The sequence below is a fragment of the Lycium ferocissimum genome, chromosome 4, assembly GCF_029784015.1.
Source record: "Lycium ferocissimum isolate CSIRO_LF1 chromosome 4, AGI_CSIRO_Lferr_CH_V1, whole genome shotgun sequence".
Lineage (NCBI taxonomy): Eukaryota > Viridiplantae > Streptophyta > Magnoliopsida > Solanales > Solanaceae > Lycium > Lycium ferocissimum.
In genome coordinates this window covers 61,339,453-61,352,915 of record NC_081345.1, presented here as the reverse complement: position 1 = coordinate 61,352,915, position 13,463 = coordinate 61,339,453, and the positions used below count along the sequence as shown (strand labels likewise).

The 13,463-nt window shown below is 36.8% G+C and overlaps 1 long non-coding RNA gene across 1 annotated transcript; it reads left to right on the top strand.

Annotated features, from left to right (window-relative positions):
• The first annotated feature begins 1,906 nt into the window (after window positions 1-1,906).
• LOC132054908 (uncharacterized) lies at window positions 1,907-6,053 on the top strand. The gene is made up of 2 exons (XR_009414404.1): window positions 1,907-2,271; window positions 5,753-6,053. It is a non-coding gene; the product is annotated as an uncharacterized LOC132054908 (long non-coding RNA).
• Window positions 6,054-13,463: the final 7,410 nt, after the last annotated feature.

Below are 13,463 nucleotides of genomic sequence, written 5' to 3'. Positions count from 1 at the left end.
GAAGTTAAATATCCTACATGGATTTCGAGTATCGTTCCCGTGAAAAAAATGACTGGCCAAATTCGAGTTTGTGTTGACTTCAGGGATCTTAAAAACGCATGCCCTAAAGATGATTTCCCGCTTCGGCATTCCTCGTTACATAATAACGGACAATGGCAAGCTATTTGATAACAAATTGATGAACAAGATTTGTGATCTCGTTAAAGCCAGCAGCGTAAATCTTCTATGTATCATCTTTGCCGCCAACGGTCTAGTTGAAGCGTTTAATAAGACTTTGTGTAACTTGTTGAAGAAGGTTGTCTCCAAGTCTAAACGAGATTGGCATGAACTAATGGAAGAAGCTTTGTGGGCATATAGGACGACTTAGCGCACACCAACGCAAGCAACCCCATACTCGCTTGCTTATGGATTTGAAGCAGTCCTACCACTTGAGCGCCAAATACCATCTTTACGACTTGCTATTCAAGAAGGACTCACCGAAGAGGAAAATGCTCGATTGCGTCTTGCCGAGTTAGAAGCACTTGATGAGAAAAGCTGGAGGCTCAACAAAATCTTGAATATTATCAAGCCCGTCTATTTCGTGCCTTTAACAAAAAGGTTCGCTTGAGGTCCTTCCAAGTGGGAGATCAAGTCCTTGCAGTAAGAAGACCCATCATCGTTTCCTATAAGTCTGGGGGCAAATTCACCTCAAAATGGGATGGAGCATATGTCGTACAAGAAGTATATTCAAGTGGCACTTACAAGCTTATTGATGCGGATGGCTTGAGGATCGGTCCTATCAACGCAAGGTTCTTGAAGAAGTACCATCCTTGAAGAAAGACGACACTCCTTAAGGCACGAGCATAAACTGCATATAACTCCTGGCCCGCAAGAGTATAAACTGTGCACGGCCCAAAAATAATAATAAATGTCTGCTAGGTTGAAAATCTCACAAGAGGCAGCCTAGGCAAAAGTTAGGACACAAAAAAAAAAAAAAAAACACATTTTTGCAAGTTAAAGTCTTAAAAAGTGGGAAGTCCTCAAGTTGAAGTTTAAATCCACCATGTTTGCAAAGTTGAAGTCTTCAAATCTGCCGAGTCTTTAAGTTGAAGTTTCAAATCCACCATGTGAGAAGTTGAAGTATTCAAAGTTCAACAAGTATAGCCTTCAAGCTATCCTTCAGAATTTCCAGTCTTAAGGTGGACAATTTCTATCCCTTTGCACCTTAAGCTAGCCTTTTCGCGGACTCGTCAATAAAAGGAGTCAAACTTGTTAGTCTCAAGGTGTCGGAGAAAATGTTAATCTCTCGCACCGTAAGATGAATGTTTCATAGATACGTCATTGAAAGTAACCCCACTTGTCAGTCTCAAGGTGTCGGAGCCAATGTTAATCTCTCGCACCCTAAGCTGATTATTTTGTGGATTTTTCTTTTGATACTCCGTCAATATGGGCATTTGGTATCGTAGATTTATCCTTTGAAGTTCTGTCGATGTGGATATTTGGCGTCGTGGATTTGTCCTTTGATGTCTCGTCGATATGAAAAAATTAGCGTCGTGGATTTGTCCTTTAATATTCCGTTGATAAGGGCAGCCGTCGATATGGACATTCCACCGATAAGAGCATTCCATCGGTAAGAGCATTCCATCTTCTTGAGCAAGAACTTGTCAGTCTCAAGGTGTCGGAGGCAAATGTTAATCTCTCGCACCTTAAGCTGAATGTTTCATGGATACGTCATTGAAAGTAACCCCCACTACAAGAAAAAGGCTCAATAGCGACCAACTTTTACAGACGAGTTGCAAATCTAGTCCCAAAAAGTGCAATTATCAGGACTAAATTTTTCACTGGTCGCCTATTCTTAATTTTTTCCTTGAAATTGACGAAAAGGCTAAATCTAGTCCCTAAATTGATAAATGTCTCGTCTCTAATACTCAAAATTGTGTGGGACCACCCAACTTTTTTTGTTGAAAAATGAAAGAAATATGAAAAATTGAAAACATAAAAAAATAAAAGCTCAAATCTCTAAATAAATTATAAATTTATCTCTCAAGTTGCAAAATTCATAAAACCCTAGTACAGTTCATCTATGCAAGGAGGAGGAGTTCCACCGTTGGCTTCTTGAGATTCATGAAGCTTGGGCTAAATCTATCATTTTGGAGTTCTTCTTCGCTAGAAAGGTTGGGTGTCTTTGAGCTTTGTGGTTATTTTGTTGCTAAGGATAAGCTTTTACTCTTTTCTATCTATGCGGTTGATCTGTGATTTCAGATCTGGAGTCCAAGCATCCAACAAAGAAGGGTTAGTACAGAGCATTCCTTCTATTTGGTTGATTTCCAATTGATGGGTTAGATTCTTGAGTTTGGAGCTTGAATATGATAAGGTTGTTCCTAGTTTTGTTTTCTTCAATCGTAAATTGGATTATGTTCCACTTGATAATTTTCTCGTTTCATTTTCTAACATAAATTTGGTCAAGAAATTTTCTCAAGTTAGTAAATAAAAATTATCTACATGATGAACTGCTTATATATTGGATAAATGCTTGTCTTTTTGCTTCAACGAAAATGTTCGAAGCATCAATTTTTACTGCTTTATGTAGAATCAAGTTTGGGATTGAACTCAATGCTCATATTAACTAATTGCTAAATAAATCGAACGGTGAGAAGTGATTTATTTCTAGTGTTGTTAATAGTAAAAGTTACGGATGCATGGTTTATTTGCTCATTGTAATAGGGAAACTGATTCAGTGATAGATGAATTGGCTAGACTAGCAATTTCATGTCCGATCTTCACCACTACACCACAGTAAGGACAACTCCCGCCCAACTCTCATCCCAACCCTTTTATGTCCTCTCTTATATGTATAGATTTATAGCAAATTTTATGCTACCATTTTTTGTTACTCGATATGTATCATACATTAGGATAATGAATTTTAATTCTTCTTTTAGACCAAATAATATTTTCTTGTACGATTCGTATTGTTTAGATTAAGGGGTAATTGTCCATTTCCTTTAATATGGCACCATGCCTAAATTCTTATTATTTACTGATAAATTATATTTTAGGAGAATGGTTACTATTTCTAGGAAGACTTAAGGTATGAGTTATTTGTTTCTTTTATTGTTATCTGTGGGATTTTAATTGTTATGAAATATGGGTCATTATTTGTCTATTTGTATCACGTCCCAAAACTTTGATGGAGCGAACCGGTACCCGGTGCCTTTAACCTTGTCTTAGCGAACCAAACTTACATGACTTATGAGACGTGATACATGCATGAGCGAAAATAATCTTTTCATAAAACCTCTTTTTCATTTCTTAGGAATATACTTTCCTTTTTTCATATACCATCTTCCATTCATAACTTTAAATACTGCATATTTTAAGTAGTAATACATGTGTGTAAGATGAGACATCAATAAGAAAGACTATGACATAACATTACCCACTGTCTATGGAACCTCTATGAATAAAATGATCATGTGAATGAAACTTAACAATTTTAGTTGGTGTTTACTGAACATAAGGTAAAGCTCACCAAATGAATGGGAGGAAATAGAGGTCCTATCTAATATAACTGCCAACCTCTACACTTGTATCTTGATGTAGTCTTTACATAACCAACCATTAGGTCCAATCATTCAATCTACGACCAATCTATCCAATACAATCAAATTGAATTACAACTAGTGGAGTTTCATGATTTTGTTGTTGTAGAATACATGAGCTATTGGTCTCTTTGGAGCATGGCAACTAGCAGCTTTTCCCTCTCCCAAAATTCCCCAATTTCATGTTATTATTACCAACACAACCAAAATGCTTTAGCTTTTAGTTCCCTTTTGTTGCTGCTATTTTGCAAGCTATAATGGCCCAATAATATCTCCAAAACTCCCCTGCTCAAAACATTTGTGGTTGTTTCTGTTCTTGATTGGCAAACCATCCCATTGGACGAGCCATCACGTCTTCCCTAAAAATCTCGTTGAATTCGTATAAATCTTACATTTAATTGAAATGACTCATATGCCCCTATCTTTTTTTATTTTTATGAAAGCATTGGGCTTTTGCGGGGTGTTCCCTATTTTTACGTCTACAGCTACTTGGTCTAATAGTAGCTCCAATATTTTAAGTTCTATTCCTTCTTGATTGTAATTAAAGGGAGCTTTTGCCATGTCTTCAATAATTACCAAGCAAAAGACTTAGTATATTCTTATTTAGATCACTTACTAATACTATTTGTTGTCTTTCACCTGTAGGCTGTAGCAGACTTTAGGTTGATTCATTACTCCATTTTGCATATAAAATGTAACACTAAAATCCCTTGTAATAAGACTGGCCATGTTACTCAGTAATAATTCTCCTTCATAAATATAATAGTCCAACTAAGTCACTGCAAACCATTTTTTTTTGGTTTATTTCCAGACCCTTAATACCTATGGAATCATATTGCGCATATACTTTCATGTCCAAGTAATATTGTACTAGTCCATAGCCACCATTAACACTCAAAATGTCATCCTCAATTTTATTAGCCCGCTTTAAAGTATTAAACCTAATTCGAAATTTTTCGAGGCGCTACAATTTTGAAGAAATGGTAGTAACTTGCCATGAAGTTTACTATTTTGGGTACCGTGTAATGCTTCCCGAAGGGCTTAATATGACTGATCCGATTATTTCAAATCAGATCAATTACCACCAAAGATGTCATAAGTCTATACATTATCTCTTTGGGCTTTCATTCATTTGATAAGTGATATTTTCAATAGAATATATACGGAGGACAAGTACCAAAACTTAAATTAAAGGTTGCATCAAAATCGTATTCATGTGGAGATCTGCACATACCTCTTTTAGTTTTTGACAGTAGAGAATGAACATGCTAAGATGGAAATTTCTCTTTGGCTTCCTGAAGGTATTTCGTGTTGGTTGAGCACCCTTCATTCTTAGATATGTGAGTTAAATATCTTCTGTAATCTAGCACTTTCTTATGATAAGTACTTTTCTGATCATAAATCTCCATCACTAGTTCTTCATTGTTGCCTTTTACTAGAAGAAAATGACGAGCTATCATTATCATTTCTAGTCTTTTGTTGGATCTCCATTTAAGAACTTCCTTAACTTTTTATCTAATTGATGGTTAACATCGTGTTTTTACTTACCTTCTTTATTCCAATGAGGTTTAATAGGAAAATAAAGATTCTTTGATAGATTAACAATAAAGTGGTTGCAGTATTTAGGAAGAAAATAACTAGGTATTTCCTTGAACTACCGCGAAAAGTATATTATCTCTTTTAAACTGAGTTGTGACTATCATTAACCAGATCCCATATATATTAGTTAGTGATTAAATATTGAAGGAAACTTAAAACAGTACTAGTCTTACTATGATCCATGTGCTTGAGTATGTTCTTTCTTATGTTAGTTTATTATGTTGATAGATTCTTGGTTTAGTGATCTTGCTATGAGATCCACATACTTGTGACTTTGCTCTTTTTTGTGGTTGATTGTGTTTAATTTATTGAAAGAACCGTTAAGACCTCTAGAATCCCACACCTTTAGAATTCGGAGGAAGAGGAAAAGCATTTTAACTTCAATTACAGAGGCTTAACTTCAATTGTAGAGGCTTAACATACAGTATCCATACTTGATGTTCTTCTCAGGCTTAACTTATGAAAGAATCTAGTTTCTATCTGCTTGTTGTTTAGCCTTCATTCTTTGACCTTTTTAGCTTGCTAGTACACGTTGTATATGCTTAAAATTTATGAATTTGAACATTTTTCAGGTGAAATACTTTGTAGTCAATGGCTGTAGTTTTTCCAAGGAAAATGTATTTGGTATTGGTTTACAGGTTTGAAGGCTCAAGTTTGTAACTCAAGATGCAAGTTCGAAAGACTTGATACAAGTTAACAAATTAGTTCATTTTGCTTAATGCTGGGAAAATCACTTTGTTGTTTGGTGAAGGATTGTGTAAACATATTAGATTTACATCTCATATTGAGATATACATTGGTACTAGTGGGAGACCTTTTTGTAATGGATTCCAAATTTTATATATGAAAGCAGCATATTAATGTTGGTTTTAATTTGTTTATATGGATTCAGTTCTCTATGTTAAATTTGCATTATGCATCTTAAAAATATCATAGGAATAAGCTTGTATTTGAAATGGTAATTAGATCTTTAATGAAAATTGAATAAAGATCTTTAGGACCAGCTTGGGGCTTGTCCTTATAACCATCAAGGACCAGTTCTTTTCATCCCAGTAAGTTTTTAGCACAAATTAATATATAGTTAGGGACCAGAAATGTGGTCCAAAAAGTTAATTACATACCAGAAAAGATTTGGTCCCTGAAACCTTTTAACGACCAGCAACAAAAATCTCGTCGTTATTGACATTTAGCGGCGAAGACTATAAGGACCAGTGACGATCAGATTTTCCTGGTCATTATTCACTAGTAGGGACCAGAAATAAACTTTTAGCGACCATTTTTCTGGTCGTTAATGCCCATTTTTCTTGTAGTGCCCACGTGTCAGTCTCAAGGTGTCGGAGGCAATGTTAATCTCTCGCACCCTAAGCTAATTATTTTGTGGATTTGTCTTTTAATACTCCGACGATATGGAAATTTGGAGTCGTGGATTAGTCCTTTGATATTCTGTCGATATGGACATTTAGCGTCGTGGATTTATCCTTTGATATTCCGTCGATATGGACATTTGGCGTCATGGATTATTCCTTTGATATTCCATCGATATGAACATTTAACGTCGTGGATTTATCCTTTGATATTCCGTCGATATGGACATTTGGCGTCATGGATTAGTCCTTTGATATTCCATTGATATGGACACTCCGTCGGTATGGACACTTCGTCAAAATGGGCGTTCCGTCGATATGGGCATTCAATCGATATGAGTATTCAGTCAAAGTGGGCATTCCGTCGATAAGGACACTCTGTCGGTATGGGCATTACGTCGATAAGGACACTCTGTCGATATGGGCATTCGATCAATATGAGTATTCCATCGATAAAGGTACTCCTTTGATAAATATGATTATTCCGTCATCCCTTCAAACCAAAATTTCATCCATCTTGCTAAAAGAAAAACAACAGGAGACAAGAAAAAGACGACAGCAAAGGAGAAACGCTAAAAAAGAAAACAAATTACCTGCCAGAGGCGGACTCTGGTTGATGCTAACAAACGGAGCAGCACGTACCCTTATATAGATAATCAAAGGCGGCTGTTAGCGATGTGGTTTAACAATGTGGGATAGTTGTTATACTTGGTTTCTATAAGGATGCGACTTCAAAGGCGGCTAATTAATTGGGAAGGCAGCTGAATAAGCATATCTTTTTTTTATAAGAGTTGTAAGGCGTGTAAATACCTGTCCAATTAAAATCCAATCAAGGATCACATAAAAAAAATTTCTATGTATTGGGCTGTTATTTATCAATGTCTAAAAATCAAAGCACCTGTTTGTTTTCTTGTTGGAAACAGAGAAGTATAATTCTAGGCCACAATGTCTTATTCACAGGGACCATACAGAGGGGATCAACTAAGCATATCTGGCGAGATCCTCAAGGTGTTAATTTTTGAATTTCGGATATATTGTGGTCCTTAGTTTCTAGTTTCAGGATCATCAAGCGGATTGTGATTTCGACATTCCTACATCAAGAAATAAAAGTTTTAGCGAAGCCGCACAAATCTGCAACTTTCAACGTGACAGAATTTAAAGTGACGACTTCAATTTTTTTTTATCTAGAACGATATTGAAGGTCTTTAATTCTGAATTTTGGATATGTGGTACTTATTGAAGTATAGCTTCTGGAAAATTAAATGGATTATGATCTCGACGTTTCTACAATAAGATACAAATTTTTCACCATAAACATGCTGAGCTGTGGAAAAAGTGACAGAAAAACAAAAAAAGAGGAGGAGAAATTACCTTGTTGGTGTTCCCCGTCGTGACCTGAGAACACAGCAACTGACGCAAACTTTGCTTCGTCAACAAAATTGATATCAGATTCTGTGGATGTTTCCCTTTATATAGAGCTGGTGGGGCAGTTTACTCTCCTTGTCCAACTAAAACTCAAGAAGGAATCCTATCAGGAAATTGACTTCGATGGCTTTTCCCCAAAATCCTAGGGATATCAAACTTCATGCTTGTCTCCTTGTTGGAAACAACAATAAAGTTGCATACTCCTCAATTGTCTTACGTGGATTTATTTAAGGAAATATATACTATTACGTCTTTGATCATGTGTGCCATGTCAAAAGAAACAAATTACTTTACAACTATGGGGTTGGTTTCAGACACATTTGATTGGCATGTAGTTGCCAATGCTTCGTCATTTTCTTTAAAATGGTTGCTCAGCTGCTAAGTATGAAAAAATAGCTGGAAGGTTTAAAGTGTGGTAACTTTCATTTGTTTGACAAGCAAGTTACAAACAGCTCAAGTATATATATTTGACGTTGTACTTCAAGACTGATTCCTTCATGATCGATAAGTCTTACACGTCAACCAGTCTCGAAGTAGGGGGCATTTGTGGACAACGAAATTTTGTTGCATTTAAATCCACAAGAAATTCATATTATATCAAGTTCACGATATATTAGTCCAAATAAATTGTGGGCTAATATAATTGGATTAATTATTTAGGTCCAATAAATATGAATTTAATTAAAATGGTCCAAAAGCATTGGGCTAGCCCATTTAATTGAGCTCTAGATGACGAGCTCACTTTGTCAAGCCCAAGATATCATCTTACCCAAGAGGCCCAAATTGGTGCCACATGTCAAATGACGTGGCACGCCAAGTCAAACGAAGGAGCCAATAGGATCATGCCATGTGTCAAAATGATGCAGCATGCCTAGTCAAATCAAAGGCCAATGAAGATGCGTCACGTGTACAAGTGACATGTTCCGGCCAATCAAATATCGACAGGTCAGCTTAAATATGATTGGTCGAAAGAAGTCATCCTTATCACAACTCCTCCATCCTACAACTATAAATAGGGTCTCATAATTCATAAAAGGGACAAATTCTAACAAGAAGAGAGAGCTCGTGGATCAAACGCCGCGAATTTCTCTACAAGCTAAAAGCATTCAAGCATTCAAGTATTTCTCTAGAAGTTCTAGAGATCCAGACGAGGATTCAAGATCAAGCTCAAAAGCCGTTGAATTCAAATCCAAGTCAAGATTAAATCCATCAAGTTCAAGACCAAGCTCAAAAGCCCTTGAATTTATTGTTGAAAAGACGAATCAGAGGAATCATAGAGATTGTAACACTCATATTTTGAAATCAAATACAAAAATTGTTGCGATATTTTCCTGTCTTGATTATTATTTTCTCGACGCGAATTTTATTGTCTACAGACAGAAAGATAAAGTCATCGGTGGACAATTTTTGATAGTGTTGTTTTGCATTAATAATAAACTCGAACTTCCTCCTGGGGCATCTATCGTCCCCTTTCTCTTCAAGTGGATGCTGCTGGAAAAAAATGAAGTCGTCGTACGGAGTGCTTTCATAAACATACAGATGAGAGTTTGTAAACAAGCAAAATAAGTGGTAAAGATATTGTGATAAAATTAATTAATTAGAATACGTTAATCTTTATAAAGGGTAAAGATGTTATATTCTTTATTTTTTTGGACTAATAGTAAATAGATAAAAAGCATTGTTACAGAAAAAAAAAATGGAGATAAACGTAATATCGTGAACCACTATAGAGACAAGTGTTACGAAGCGAAACCCGAAGGGATGTCTCTGAAATTATTCCTAACTATTAAGCAAATATGACTTTTTAATTTTTCAATTAAAATCCTACCTAAATTGCACATGATTCGAATACTTTAGATATTTACAACATAAAAAGTTGACTAATAGAAGGACTTCTAAAGGAATTTATGTAACGACCCGTTAGTTCGTTTTAGTTGTTTTGACTATTTTACCCCTATTGACCCTTCCCATAGCTTCTTTATGGTATATTTGACTTGTAGGGATGGGTGGCGTGATTCTTGAGGCATTCGGATGAGATTTGGGTAAGAAAATGTGATTTTTGGAAGTTCATAAGTGTTTGGTTGACCAAAGTCAACATCGGGGGTAAATGAGTCTTTTTGAAAGTTTCGTATTTCATTAGGTCCGAAATGTCGATTGTGACTTGGTTGAGTAGTTGGTTCGGTTCTCGAGGACTTGAGGGTATTTTGGTCTTTTGGTTGGAAATCTAGCTTTATGAGAATTAGAATTGACCTCGGTAAACAACGAGTCAAGATGATTTCTTTTGGAAATTCCGAGGGTGCAAGTGAGTACATAGCGTGTTTTAGAACTAGTGCTGCTTGCTTTGCGTCTACCAAATAATGTGTGAGGCCTGGTCGTATACCAGTTCCCTTATGCAACACTGTAAGTACAGAAGGCAAGATATTACTGTGGAAAACTCATTGCTTAAGGGATTAAGAATCAGGACCTACCCTGTCACGACCCAATTTCACTAAGTCGTGCGAGTATCTATCTTTTCCACCTCGATAGGTGAACCCTTAACTCGACATTCACAATAATGGAAAAATGGCGGAAGAAGTGAAATAGCGAAAGTCTCAAAAATATAATATAAATAAAAAAGTGTGGAAGTAAATGAAATCCGCCCCAATATCTAGTCTGGTCATACAAGAGCATCTAACTAAATACTACAATGTCTGAATCATGATAATACATAAGTAGTCTCAAAGATCATTTCTCGGAATAGAAATAAAGAGATAATGATAGAAAGAGTCATCGAAGTAGCGAACATCCTCATGCTCACTCTGAAGGACTCGAATCAGCCATCCTCGAATATCAGTCATGATGAGTAGAAGTCGATCTCACCTAGTACTCTGCATTCATAAAAGAATGCAGCAAGTGCAGGTCAGTACAAACAATAAGTACTGGTAGGTATCATAGGCCGACTAAGATTAGCTAACATATATCAAGGCAATAAAGTAACCTAAACAGGTAAATCAACAAGGTATAAGTCAAACACAAGCCAGTAACCAAGTACATGTCATCACCTATGTTATAGCATCTAACCCAAATGTGCCAAGTCTCAATATATTAATCCAAATCCGTAATTCACCAGTACATCACAAGAATATCACAATAGAAGCCACAGTACAATGCAATGCAATAATGTATGAAGTATGAATGCAATGCATATGCACCGTACACATGTAATGTGATGATATAACATCACATCTCGGTAGCACAACCCATGGGGGACCCGCGAAGTCCATGTACCTCACGATTCGTGCAACAACCTCGGCAATCGCTACCTTACGATTTCGGCAACAAGCTCAGCAATCGCTATACTCATCCTCGATTCCAGGATAAACATCGGACATCAGTCTTCTCGACACTCTCATCCAACTGAGCCCAACTCATAACAATGTTTCCTTGTATATCATCAATGTATCAACAGTATATCATGAAGGATGAGAATGCGTGCAATGTATGAGTTCAATGTCAATAATCAAATCAATCTCAACAGTACCACACATGGCACACAAGAAATATCAATGATAAGGTTACACAATAAGCCACAGCGGAATCACAATTCTCAACAGTACCTCCCAGGGCACATAAGTAATATCAATGATAAGGCTACACAATAAGCCACAATGGAATCACAATTCTCAACAGTACCTCCAGGGCACACAAGTAATATCAATGATAAGGCTACACAATAAGCCATAATGGAATCACTATACTCATCTTAATATCCATCAAGTAAAGTACCATAGTATCATAGCCATGATATGTAACGACCCGTTTTGTCGTTATTGCATTTCCGATACTTTTGACCTTTTTGAGCTTGGTTAACTCACTTTTGACCCGAGCAGACCGTTGCCAAGCTTCCCGAGGTGTCTAGATTTGATCCGGGCAACTTTTTGTGAAATTTAGGCTTTAAGCGAAAAAGAGTTGACTCAAAGTTGACTTTTGGGTCAACGGACCTTTTTCAGAAATCTGTCAATTTTGAGAGGTCTGGATGGTCATTTAGAAATTGTGTGTATATCTTGTTCGGTTCCCAATACACTCAGATGCATTTTGGGACTTGGGTTGGGAAGTTGGAATTGAGGTATCGAGGGTTGACTCGGTCAACGAGACCTCCGTTGGGAATTCCGAGGCCACGAGCGCGTTCGTAGCGTGTTTTTATGTGTGTCTGTGTATGTGGTTTATGAGCAGATGACCTCGGGAATTTGTCAGAAATTCGAGTTGAAGTGTGAAACTTGGGGAAGTTTCTGGTGTTTGGTGCCCACTTTGGCGGCACCAGCACCACGGCAGTGGTACCGCAAAAGCGATCACCACTGTGGGTATGACCACTGTAGCGGTAAAGGGACCGCTAGCACGGCGCTGCTGAAGCGGTCTGAGTGACCGCGGAAGCAATGATCGGGCAGTGACTGGGGTATTTAATGATATAAAACCCCAAGTCTTTTCATTCTTTTATTATTCTGAAAGTGGTTCATCTTCGAAACTTTTCTAAAGGTTTCTTGGGGCAAACTCTTAGAGGTAAACTCATCTACCATCTCTTCCTAATCTTGATTCATTATCTCACCTAGTTATCATTAATCCATGCTAGAAACTTCCTGAAGTCATGAGAGCTAAGTGGGTTTTGGGTTATCTTCCTCTAATGAACTTGTGAGTATAAAACCTTATTTTGTTAATGACTCTAGAATGGGTTAGAATGAAATTGATGGGTAATGACTATAGTAACTAGAATCTTCCATTTCTAAGGCTTAATTTGTGAATTAAAGGCTAGGGTTTATACCTAAATTTGGGGGTTTTCAATACAATCCGAATTTGGAGCAATTGTTAGCTAAATTAGTTGATTATTCATGGGAATTGAACATCTAGAACACTAATTCCATGATGAGAGCCTTGGATCATTATTTTTACTTTATTAGTTATGAACCCTAGTTTAATGGGTTGGAATTTGGGGATTTATTAAGAGTTAAGTTTTCTAAATGCCTTCTTCTTATTTCTAATTCCACATTTGAATATGGTATACTTTGATTATCTTGAGGCTCAAAGGAAAGGAAAGGGGTAAGGTATGATTGTTGGTGATATTGCTGTTCGGCCTTCCAGGTAGGTTACGGTTTACCCTTGTGGTGAGACTTCGACTAGCGAAGCGTATATTTAGATGATATTGTCGGAGATTCCATGTAAACCTTCGGGTATGAAGTTGGGTTGGATGTTGCCTTAGGGTTTGGTATTGCTTGTGACTTGTTTGATCAGGTTTGTGGCCTGTAGACTCCGTAGGATCTTGTTTGGTGCGTTGTGTAGAAATTGGCGGATTGTTTGTAAATTGAGAGTCAATTGGAAGGATGAAATTACTCGATATTGATTCTAGTACTTAGTGTACGCCTCATTATTGGTATAGCCATTTGGGGATAGTTAACTCTTATTCTTATGAAAATTAGAGATTCGTTACGATTACTGTGTGGATCAACTGTTGATAGATTGTGGG